General features: G+C 39.5%; 1 long non-coding RNA gene across 4 annotated transcripts; it reads right to left on the reverse strand.

The window, feature by feature from the left end:
- Positions 1 to 982: 982 nt before the first annotated feature.
- On the reverse strand, positions 983 to 4,210 carry LOC141663712 (uncharacterized). Of its 4 annotated transcripts, none has more exons than XR_012551606.1 (4): positions 3,969 to 4,183; positions 2,770 to 3,612; positions 2,059 to 2,680; positions 983 to 1,156 (listed from the first exon to the last, which is right to left on the reverse strand). It is a non-coding gene; the product is annotated as an uncharacterized LOC141663712 (long non-coding RNA). The 4 variants fall into 4 exon arrangements; XR_012551604.1 differs by having other exon boundaries at positions 2,766 to 3,612; XR_012551605.1 differs by having other exon boundaries at positions 984 to 1,156; positions 2,815 to 3,612; positions 3,969 to 4,182.
- Between the last annotated feature and the right edge of the window lie 5,127 nt (positions 4,211 to 9,337).

Below are 9,337 nucleotides of genomic sequence, written 5' to 3' on the forward strand. Positions count from 1 at the left end.
AGATGTTCTTTCCAAGATTAAGTAGTAGACTACTAAATACACATTCAATCTTGGACAAACTTGGAGAGGAAAAATTTCAGAATCTAGGTAATATATTCTAAAACTCATAATTATAGCATCATTCAACCATAAGAATTTATCACAGCACAAGGTGACGAGCCAGCCTGATAAATCATTTACTGAGTCTGGCGAAAACAAGTTTTTTGATAATATTCACCTCCACTAAACTGTAGATTTGTGAAATAGACCCAATCGCGCCCAAGTTTCTGTTAAATATACATAAACACATCTAAGGTTTGCAATTTTAATCTCATGAAAATTAAGCTACTCAGAATGGCAACTTCGTAAAAGCATTCACATCAACCTTTTGTGCTTATTAATCCCTTACCAGAACCATAAAAAACAACCTTGTTATTCGCCCTTAACAGCTGATTAATCTTTTTTCAGTACTAATAAGGCATACTACAGGTATAGCAACCAGAATCAGGGAACCATGACACCAGCAAAGATACATGCTTCTGACAACATATACCACGATAACTATGGTAGCATCTGACAGTCACTAGAAGCATAAATATAGACCCCCAGTGAAAATAAAACGCAGTATAGGAAAATCAAACATGAAAGATTACCATGCTGCTGGCTTATGCTAAGATAAAGATGCAATTAGGGAGTTGATCTTTAGCAGGGAGTAAAATCGACTAGTCCATGGAGAGATTGAACCAGACGCAGTTCCTACTCCCAGACCAACAACACGTACACATTACACCAACCATGCATGTTACAGTGATCCTAAACAAAGCTTGAAATAACTTTATATCATTGAGCTGATGCTTAACACGATCTAAGAAGTAAAACACCTAAATCAACAACACAAATCATTTAGACAGACAAAAATTGACTAAGCACAATATAAACAGAAGTAAAAAAATATACGAATTCTTTAATATAAAAAATTACAAAAAATCATTTCATAGCTAACCAACCACCTATTGCAGACTATACCAGAGGTGTTCATAATATAATACACCAATAACAAACTGAGAATCACTATACCAATGAAGTATGATTTACGGCATTTATTCCTAAACAGTAATAAATTGATGATTTATTGAAAAAGGGGTCTCTTCTTTTTATCTCTTTGAAGGAAAGGTACCTGAAAAATCGCCAATTAGGGCTCAGTATGATGACCATTACAAACCACCCAGGACTCTGGAGACTACACCACAAAGCAAAGAGAAGCCAGCCACAAAAAAACGCTAATACCAGAAAGCAAAAAAAATCCAGAAATAATTGAGTAACAGCAACATCCAACCTTTGATATCTTTTGCCCAAGCTAACTAAATAAATCAACTCACTACAACCATTAAGTCTTTAAAAAAAACCTCAGTCTAAGCATTTCGCACCAAAAACTAAGAATTAAATCGTTCTGCACCATCTGGATAGGCAAGGGACACCCCTGCTGCATCACAATGCAACCAAGACCCAGTCTCTGCTTATAATTCCATTTCAACTACATTTAAGTCTCAGGTCGATTTCAGTAACAAAAGAATCTAACAATGAAGATTAATATAAGTATCAATCAAATTAAACAACCAGGTTTAAGATTCATACAATTAAGGAAATAAATTAATTATATGATAGAATCAAATATGGATACAAAAACCAACAATAATTAGGCACGTCAAATGGATCTAATAAGGAATTTTGTACAGATACAAAAAGGAACTACAATTGAATTTAAAATTCATAAGAAATTAGGCACATCAATGGAATCTAACATAGAATATTGTAAAGAAAATAACCCTTCTATTAAATCCCCCAAATATAATAACAGATCTACTAAAGAACATATTCAAACATCTACACAATGATTTTAAGATATAATCTCCCAAATGAAATCAAAAAATGACTAGAAGTACATATTTAAACATCAACAAAATGATTCTCTTAATGAATTGCACATACACATTATAACAGATTCACAAAATACACATACTTTCAAGTAATAAAAGAAATCAGTAAAAATGTCCTTAGATGGTCATACAAATTTATTACCACATTGGAATGCCTGTGCAGCTCATGAAGGCCTCTCGTTTGATTATCATATACGTTCAAGAAAAAAGGATCGTGTAATAATTTGTCGAGCCCACTAAATGCAGTCGCAAAGCAAAAAAGAGGGAGAGGGGAAGGAAGAACGGCCGTTTTACTTTGGCACAGGAGGTATTGGGTTTGGCTAGGTAACATGATGGATATATATCGGACTACAAATCCTGGAATAACGGTTTCACCATGTCCTTGGCATCGAGTAGTGGTGGTTGATGCACAAACACAGCAAAGATATCAAAAACTTTATACACGCGTGATATTGATGTATGAACACAAGTGATGAGATAGATTTCAAGGCAAATATAGGGTGGTAAACCATCTGATTACATTAGAATATATGTTTTCCACGGAAAACAGATTATTTCAAACATAAGATATCTATTCAATTTGCAGCACACTTAACATAAGATCAGTAATTAGTTGGTTACGTTCTTCTTGTGTCAATTTTTTTACCAAATTCCAGCACCATAGCCTACTCCAAAAGCTTCAGTATATGAACATATTGAAGAGCAGCAGTGACTTCTGGGTTCTTCATTGCCGCCATCATCTCAAGAATCAGGATCCTAGTCGTCTATATGAACATTAAAAAAGAAACTCACATTAGCAATTCAGAGTAGATAATTTTTTAATAGACCGCAACACAATTCAATACATACATACTATCATATTTTAGAACTGCATTGAAACAAATCACGGTCACGAGACCTTAAGAGGAACAATGTCCGTGTGATTATATGAATGACAGCAGACCACAGAAAACAATTAATCCTGACTTGCATATTACATTCCATAGAATATTCTGCTATAGTGGATGCCACCGGGCTTCACCCTAGTTCCAGACATGTCATTGTCTCTGCCATGTCATCTGATTACATAAGTATACACATTTACATTTACACAAATTCATATTGAAGCAAACAATTGTTGATACAGAAACACAGTATACACGGCAAATATATCAAAAACTTCAAACACACATAATATTGATGCATCGACACACGCGATGAGATTGACTTCAAAATCAATCGTAGAAATGTAGGCTGGCATGCAAACCATCTCATTACATAAGTATACTTGTTTTTCCATAGAAAACAGATTATTTCTAAAATGGCAAGTGCTTGATAGCTACAACAAAATTCTCATTCTTCTCCTGATTTACTGCAACTAACACCTTCCGTGAGGATTAGCATTTCGCTTTTGCATAATTTGTCTGTACTCCTTTCTATCCTCATCAGTTATATTTTGCAGCATACATAACATAAGATGAGAAACTAGTTGGTTATGTTCTTCTTGAGTCGAAATATTTCCAGTCACTGAACAGATACTTCTGGCCCTCCATAGCTTGATCATGTAAGATTCCCTTTTGGCGCTTCTCCTCCCTTATTTTTATAAACTCTTGTCGTTTAGCTTGTCTAATAGCCTCCATCTCAGCCTTTACATTGTTTTCATCAGGCACTGTCATTGTCTTTTCCATTGATCAAATTGATTACAAGCCTAGGGTTTCTGCAAAGCAAATGAGAAGCCGAAATTAAAATTACAATAGTCTCAACAATTAAAATTACTAAATTAATAATCATACATTTTATGAACAGGACAAATTAGATTGTCTAACACTAAACAGAACAAATCAATCAAGGACAAATTGGAAGACAATATAAACAAGAATTGAAAAAAAACGAATTGAAGATGGCGGAGAAAAACACATAATTACTCGGTAATTGAAGAAGACATGATGAAATTCAGACACGCTGTAAATTATAATAACAAAACAAAAATAGGCAAGAAAATCAAAAGTGTATTGAGATGTATACAGATATAGATAACTGCTACACAAAAGAAGCATCAAATCAAGCGATTACCTGTACAAATCAGCAAGACCACGACGACAAGAGCGATTATAAGAAGAAAATTAGGGCTACAAAGAACAAGAGAACGAATAATTAAATTTATTTATAAATTTATAAATAAAATAAAGCTTATATAGACATGATTTGGCCCAATTAATCCCTTTTCACACCTGCCGCACTCTCTTTAAAAAATACTATTAAAATTAGCAAGAATCGAATTCAAAATAAGTGTGACTAAAATAAAATAAGCCCTTCGTCCCTTCACTCTTATCTCGTTCTATTTACAAAGTTGAAAACGGTATTATATTATTGGGTTAATGGTTAACAAACTGTAACTTTAATATTTGATTTTGAATTGTATTAAATAAATTCGAATTGGAATAAAAAATACTTGTATCCTGATTCCTCTTTAAAAACAATCGCACGTATAAACAGTGTTTCAGAAATCGGCATCCTAGGGCGGTAAGGGTATCTTTCAAAGATTAATCGACAAATTGGAGATTAATCAGAACATTAATTGGAATAATACAATATTATTTTTAATTTTCATAATTATATAATGATTAATATGTCAAATATTTGTTTGACAAAAAAAATTGAATGATATTAAACAATTTCTTCGCATTTGACATTTGTTATGTACTAATTATTGAGTTAACAATATTAATTAGCCCGTAAGGGTTGGCTCAGTTGGTTAAACAGAGGAAAATTGTCCTCTTGGTCACAGGTTCGAATTCCACGGGAGGAGAATTTATGATTATTTGTTCACGTGGTTTGCAGGCTATTACGTGAGCCGTAGGGTTTACCCAGTGCGCACCCGAAAGGTAGCGGATGCGGGTTACCTACGATTAAAAAAAAACTAATTAAAATATGTCATTTTTCTATTTTAGGTGAGAAAATAAATATATTAAATTACTTGTTACTTCTAACCAATATTTTATATTAGAAATTGGCACGATTGTGTGAAATTATAAAATTAATGAATAAAAATCATAAAAACCTAAAAAATTGATTTTTTATTTATTTTCCGTCTACACCGTCTAGGACCGATTTTTGACTGCCTAATCCCGATTTTCAGAAAAAACGTATAAATCACCGCTTACGTCCGTGTCGCGTTTTACCACCGCCGATCTGTACCCATTTTCAGAACATTCCATGTAATACAACCTATATGTTAACATATATCACTCTCTCTCTCCCTCTCCCTGCATTCGTCTCTCTCTGTCTATGACTATACGACCGTGTTTGACTGCAGAAACTCTAGACTTGCTGAAAATATAAAGACGCACTAGGTCAATTTTAGCGCCAATTCTCATTCGCAATTTTTTGCAAATCTGAAGATCATAGATGTACTCTATCTAATCTTCGTGGTCAATCAATTGTATCTCGCTACTAAATTCATCATTGTATGTATATAAATATGTTTAATTCAGATATAATTCCCATAATCTCTCTCTCCCTTTCTCTCACTACATTCGTCTTTCTCTTGTTAGAATATATAATCTTGGCATAAGTTCTTGGCTTGCCATTGCGTCACAATGAAGGGGAGACTTCATCCCCAAGAAATAAAGTTGTCAGTTCGGATGGGCACAGGCTTTATAAATATCCTCGATCTCCGTCTCCCTGGCAACAAAACAGTACAATCACTTCAAGAAATCATTAAGGAAAGACTCGGAATTCCTATATGTGAACAACTGCTTCGTTACGAAGAACAAAACCTACTCTCAGAGTACACACTCGAGGAATGTTCCATTCACAATTATGCAGAAATAAGTTTGTTTGATATGCGGCATGTGAGGGACCTTGGACAAAACCCTACACATGAGAAAGCATGGGAAGATATTCATTCTTTCTTGTTCTTGCTAGATATCGTACTTACAGAGCAACAAGATGATCATTCAATCTTTCTGCTTAAAGATACTCTTACTGCTTACCTGGAAAAAGTGCCACTAGAGGATGATGATGATGATGAGAAAGCGGGGAAGTACATCGATATTTTAACTTTTTCCGCTGCTCTGCAAGCATTGGTACATCTATCCAAGTCAAAAATTCACCATCACGAGTTATGCACTCAAGATTTAATATCAATTTTGCTCAAGTGGATTAAAAAGGTGCATAAAGATCGTCCATGCCTTGCTGTACCAATTCTGGTGAAATTATTGTTATACCCCAAAATTTGGCATTGAATTGACTCGGGTCAAACACGGGCTAATTACAGTCAAACTCAGTATTGCGTTGTGAAAGTGAGGACGCGTCCAAGCATTCAGGACGCGCCTACTTGAGAAGGGATATGTTACGAGGCGAGGAGAGTGCATGATCAAGGAAGGACGCGCCCAGGCTTTATGAACGCGTCAATGTTTATGAAAGTGCTTGGCAGATGAAATCTTATGGTGATGGACGCTCTAGGACGCGCCTATTTTAGCAAGGACGCGTCATAGGAGGTGAAATGTTGTGCATGATGGTTTAGAGGAGACGGTGCAAGTCTAATAAGGTTAAGGACGCGCCCTAAATTCTAGGACGTGTCCTGTGATTTTGAATGCTATAAGGAACGATTGATGAGGAAACAGGTTTGGATTTATGAAGGTGAGGACGCGCCCAAAGGGTTAGGACACGTCATGTGTTTGATCTATATATTTTTGATGTTGAATTCAGGACAAAGCTTGCATGGAGAGGAGCAATGGAGGTTATTTTTACTAATGTATTTGTTGCAGGTACTCTTTGAAGAATTCCCTCCTTGAGACGGTCAAGGAGAGGGATGTCCGTGAAAAGTTTGAAGGCCTCCAGGGGTATGCCTGATGATTGAAGACCTCCTCCTGTATTCAACGGGTGTCCTTGTTGGGGATGTGGGATTTACTTTGGTGTGTGCTTTGGGAGCTCTGTTCTTGTATTCAACGGGTGTCCTCGTTGGAGAACTTTGGAGTCATCCTGCACTTTGCACCCAAGAGCTTGGGATCACCTGTCCTGCTATCTGGTGGGTTATCCTCATTCGGGGGACAGGGACGCGTCTGGCACTTGGGGTGAACCGTGGTTATACCTGCGTTCGTAAATCAAGGGAGATAGCTGTAGCGGAGTGTTATCCTTGCGCAGGGAGATGCACTATCCGTGAAGTCCTACGATTACGGACGAGCCTTGGGCCTTCGCGGTTGGGCCTCATAGTTGGACATTCCTAAAGCTAGCGGAAGACGGATATCGGATGTGCTTTTACTGGGTTTAGGAGTAAGAAGTCTAAACTCATTAGACTTCTTGTTCTACGAGAACTACGTCAGGCTTGATCCCTATATAAAGGGTACGTAGACACATTGAGAGGGTAAGAAGTTGAGAGCTGATAAGAGAGCCACCACTTACTCTGATCAATCTCAGCCTAAAATAACCACAATTAACCACACACCGCTTAAGTTTCCGGCAAAGAACCACCATCACAGATCTTAGTTCCGGCGAGAAACCTCAATCTTTGTTGTTACCAGATTCCTCCGTCAACAAATTGGCGCTAGAAGGAGGGGGCTGCTAATTAAGGTCAAAATCTTAGGAGGAAAAGATGTCTTACAATCGTGATGGAAGTTCTTATGATGGAAGTGACAGTAGGTCAGAAGGAGAAGGCGGGGGGCGTTATACTCGCCATGAACCTTACGTTCCCAGAAACATGGCGGATCCACCAAGGGCTCTGGATGTAGGGGGGACACCTCCAGTTCTCATCAGCAACGCTGATATATTGGAGCAATTATATCGCATGGGGGATACTCTTAACAGTTTTAACTCAAGACTGAACACGGTGGAGCGTCGAAAGACGAGGAGAGGTCGGCGTTTCCCCCGTCATGGTCATGCCTTGGGAAAAGCCCCTGTAGTTGAAGGAGATACCCAGGGGAGCGGGGAAAACCCGCGAATCACTCCACGGCATTTGGAGTATTCGGATGATGTAGAACCTATTGTGGAGCTTGCGGATGAGGACACTGATGGCAGAGAAAGGCCTCGCCTGGGCAACAAGGTAGTGCCACACCCGCATAGGTCTGGGCGTACGATGGACGAGCGTCGTCGTGCGGAGAACACTCAAAACCAAGACGAGGGAGGAAGGGATCTTTCAGCCTTGAAAAGGAGGCTTGGCATAAGGTTGGAGGACGACGATTTGAGGATGTTGCTGGTAGAATGGCAAAAGGAAGGAAACGCCGGAGAAGCGAGGCCCCGTTATACGACGCGTGTGCCCCTCACATTCCAAAGGGATGACGGGGCGCGGCACCGCGAGCACGAGCGTGCCCCTCCGCGAGGAAGGCCCGGGAATTACTACCGGGGATATCAGAGGAATGGACGAGGAAGAATGGGATATCAATACGGAAGAGCCCCTTACAATGGTAGGAGAGGTGGAGCGCACTCTGCTGGAAAAGCCCCCGCCGTTATTCCCGTAGCTTCCCACAGCGTTACTGGTAATGGGTCTGGGGCGCGTCCTCATGACCAGGACGGCGGGCGAATTCAAGTAAGAATGCAGAACAATGATGAAATTCCGCGACGCGGTCAAGATGAACCTCGCATACGGGAAAATATCCAGGACCAAAATGGTAACGTGCCACCGCCGCAGCCTCAGGGCGAGGGGCGGCGAGATCCTCCGCCACACCCGGGGGGTAATCAAGGGGAATTTCAGCAAGTCGCAGAGCAACCCCAGCAGCCTAATGTTCAAACCATTCCTGGGGTAGGGACATTTAATGTGAACGACCTCAAGAGGTTGCTCAACCATCTTGAGGGAGGAAGAGTAACGGTGACTGCGCAAGCTCCTTCTCCTTTTGTTGTTGTTGTGAGGGAGGCGCAATTGTCCGCTGGATACAGGAACACAACCAATGACTTGCGTTTCCATGGGAACTCTGATCCTGTGGAGTTCTTGGGGCGTTTTAACATTGAAATGGATGTATATCAAGTACCTGATTTGGCTCGATGCCGTCTCTTGGCAGCCACTTTCAGAGAAGGCGCTCAGCAGTGGTTCCAAAAACTTGGTCCAGGTGTAATTACATCCTGGGAACAGATGAAAACTTTGTTTTTGACACAATTCCAAGCCGCGGTGAAGTACACACCACCTGTTACCACGCTGGGTAATGTGAAACAAAAGGAAGGAGAAAGTTTGACTTCGTATTTCAAGAGGTTTAATGCAGAATCTACTTTGGTGAGGGGTGCAACTGATGAAACATTGAAAATATTGATTATAGTTGGGTTGCGTGTGGGGACGGATTTCTGGAAGCACCTACAAGGGAAGGACCCAGTGTCGCTGGCTGATGTGCTTGCGCAGGCGGAGTCGTTCAAAGCAATCGAGCAGTCGCTTGCAGAAACAAAAAAGAATGACAATACCTATAACTCCAAGGGGCGATCCAAGAGAAGGGACAGATCCTTGAGCCCAGATTATC

Source organism: Apium graveolens, chromosome 6, assembly GCF_009905375.1.
Source record: "Apium graveolens cultivar Ventura chromosome 6, ASM990537v1, whole genome shotgun sequence".
NCBI classification, from domain to species: Eukaryota; Viridiplantae; Streptophyta; class Magnoliopsida; order Apiales; family Apiaceae; genus Apium; species Apium graveolens.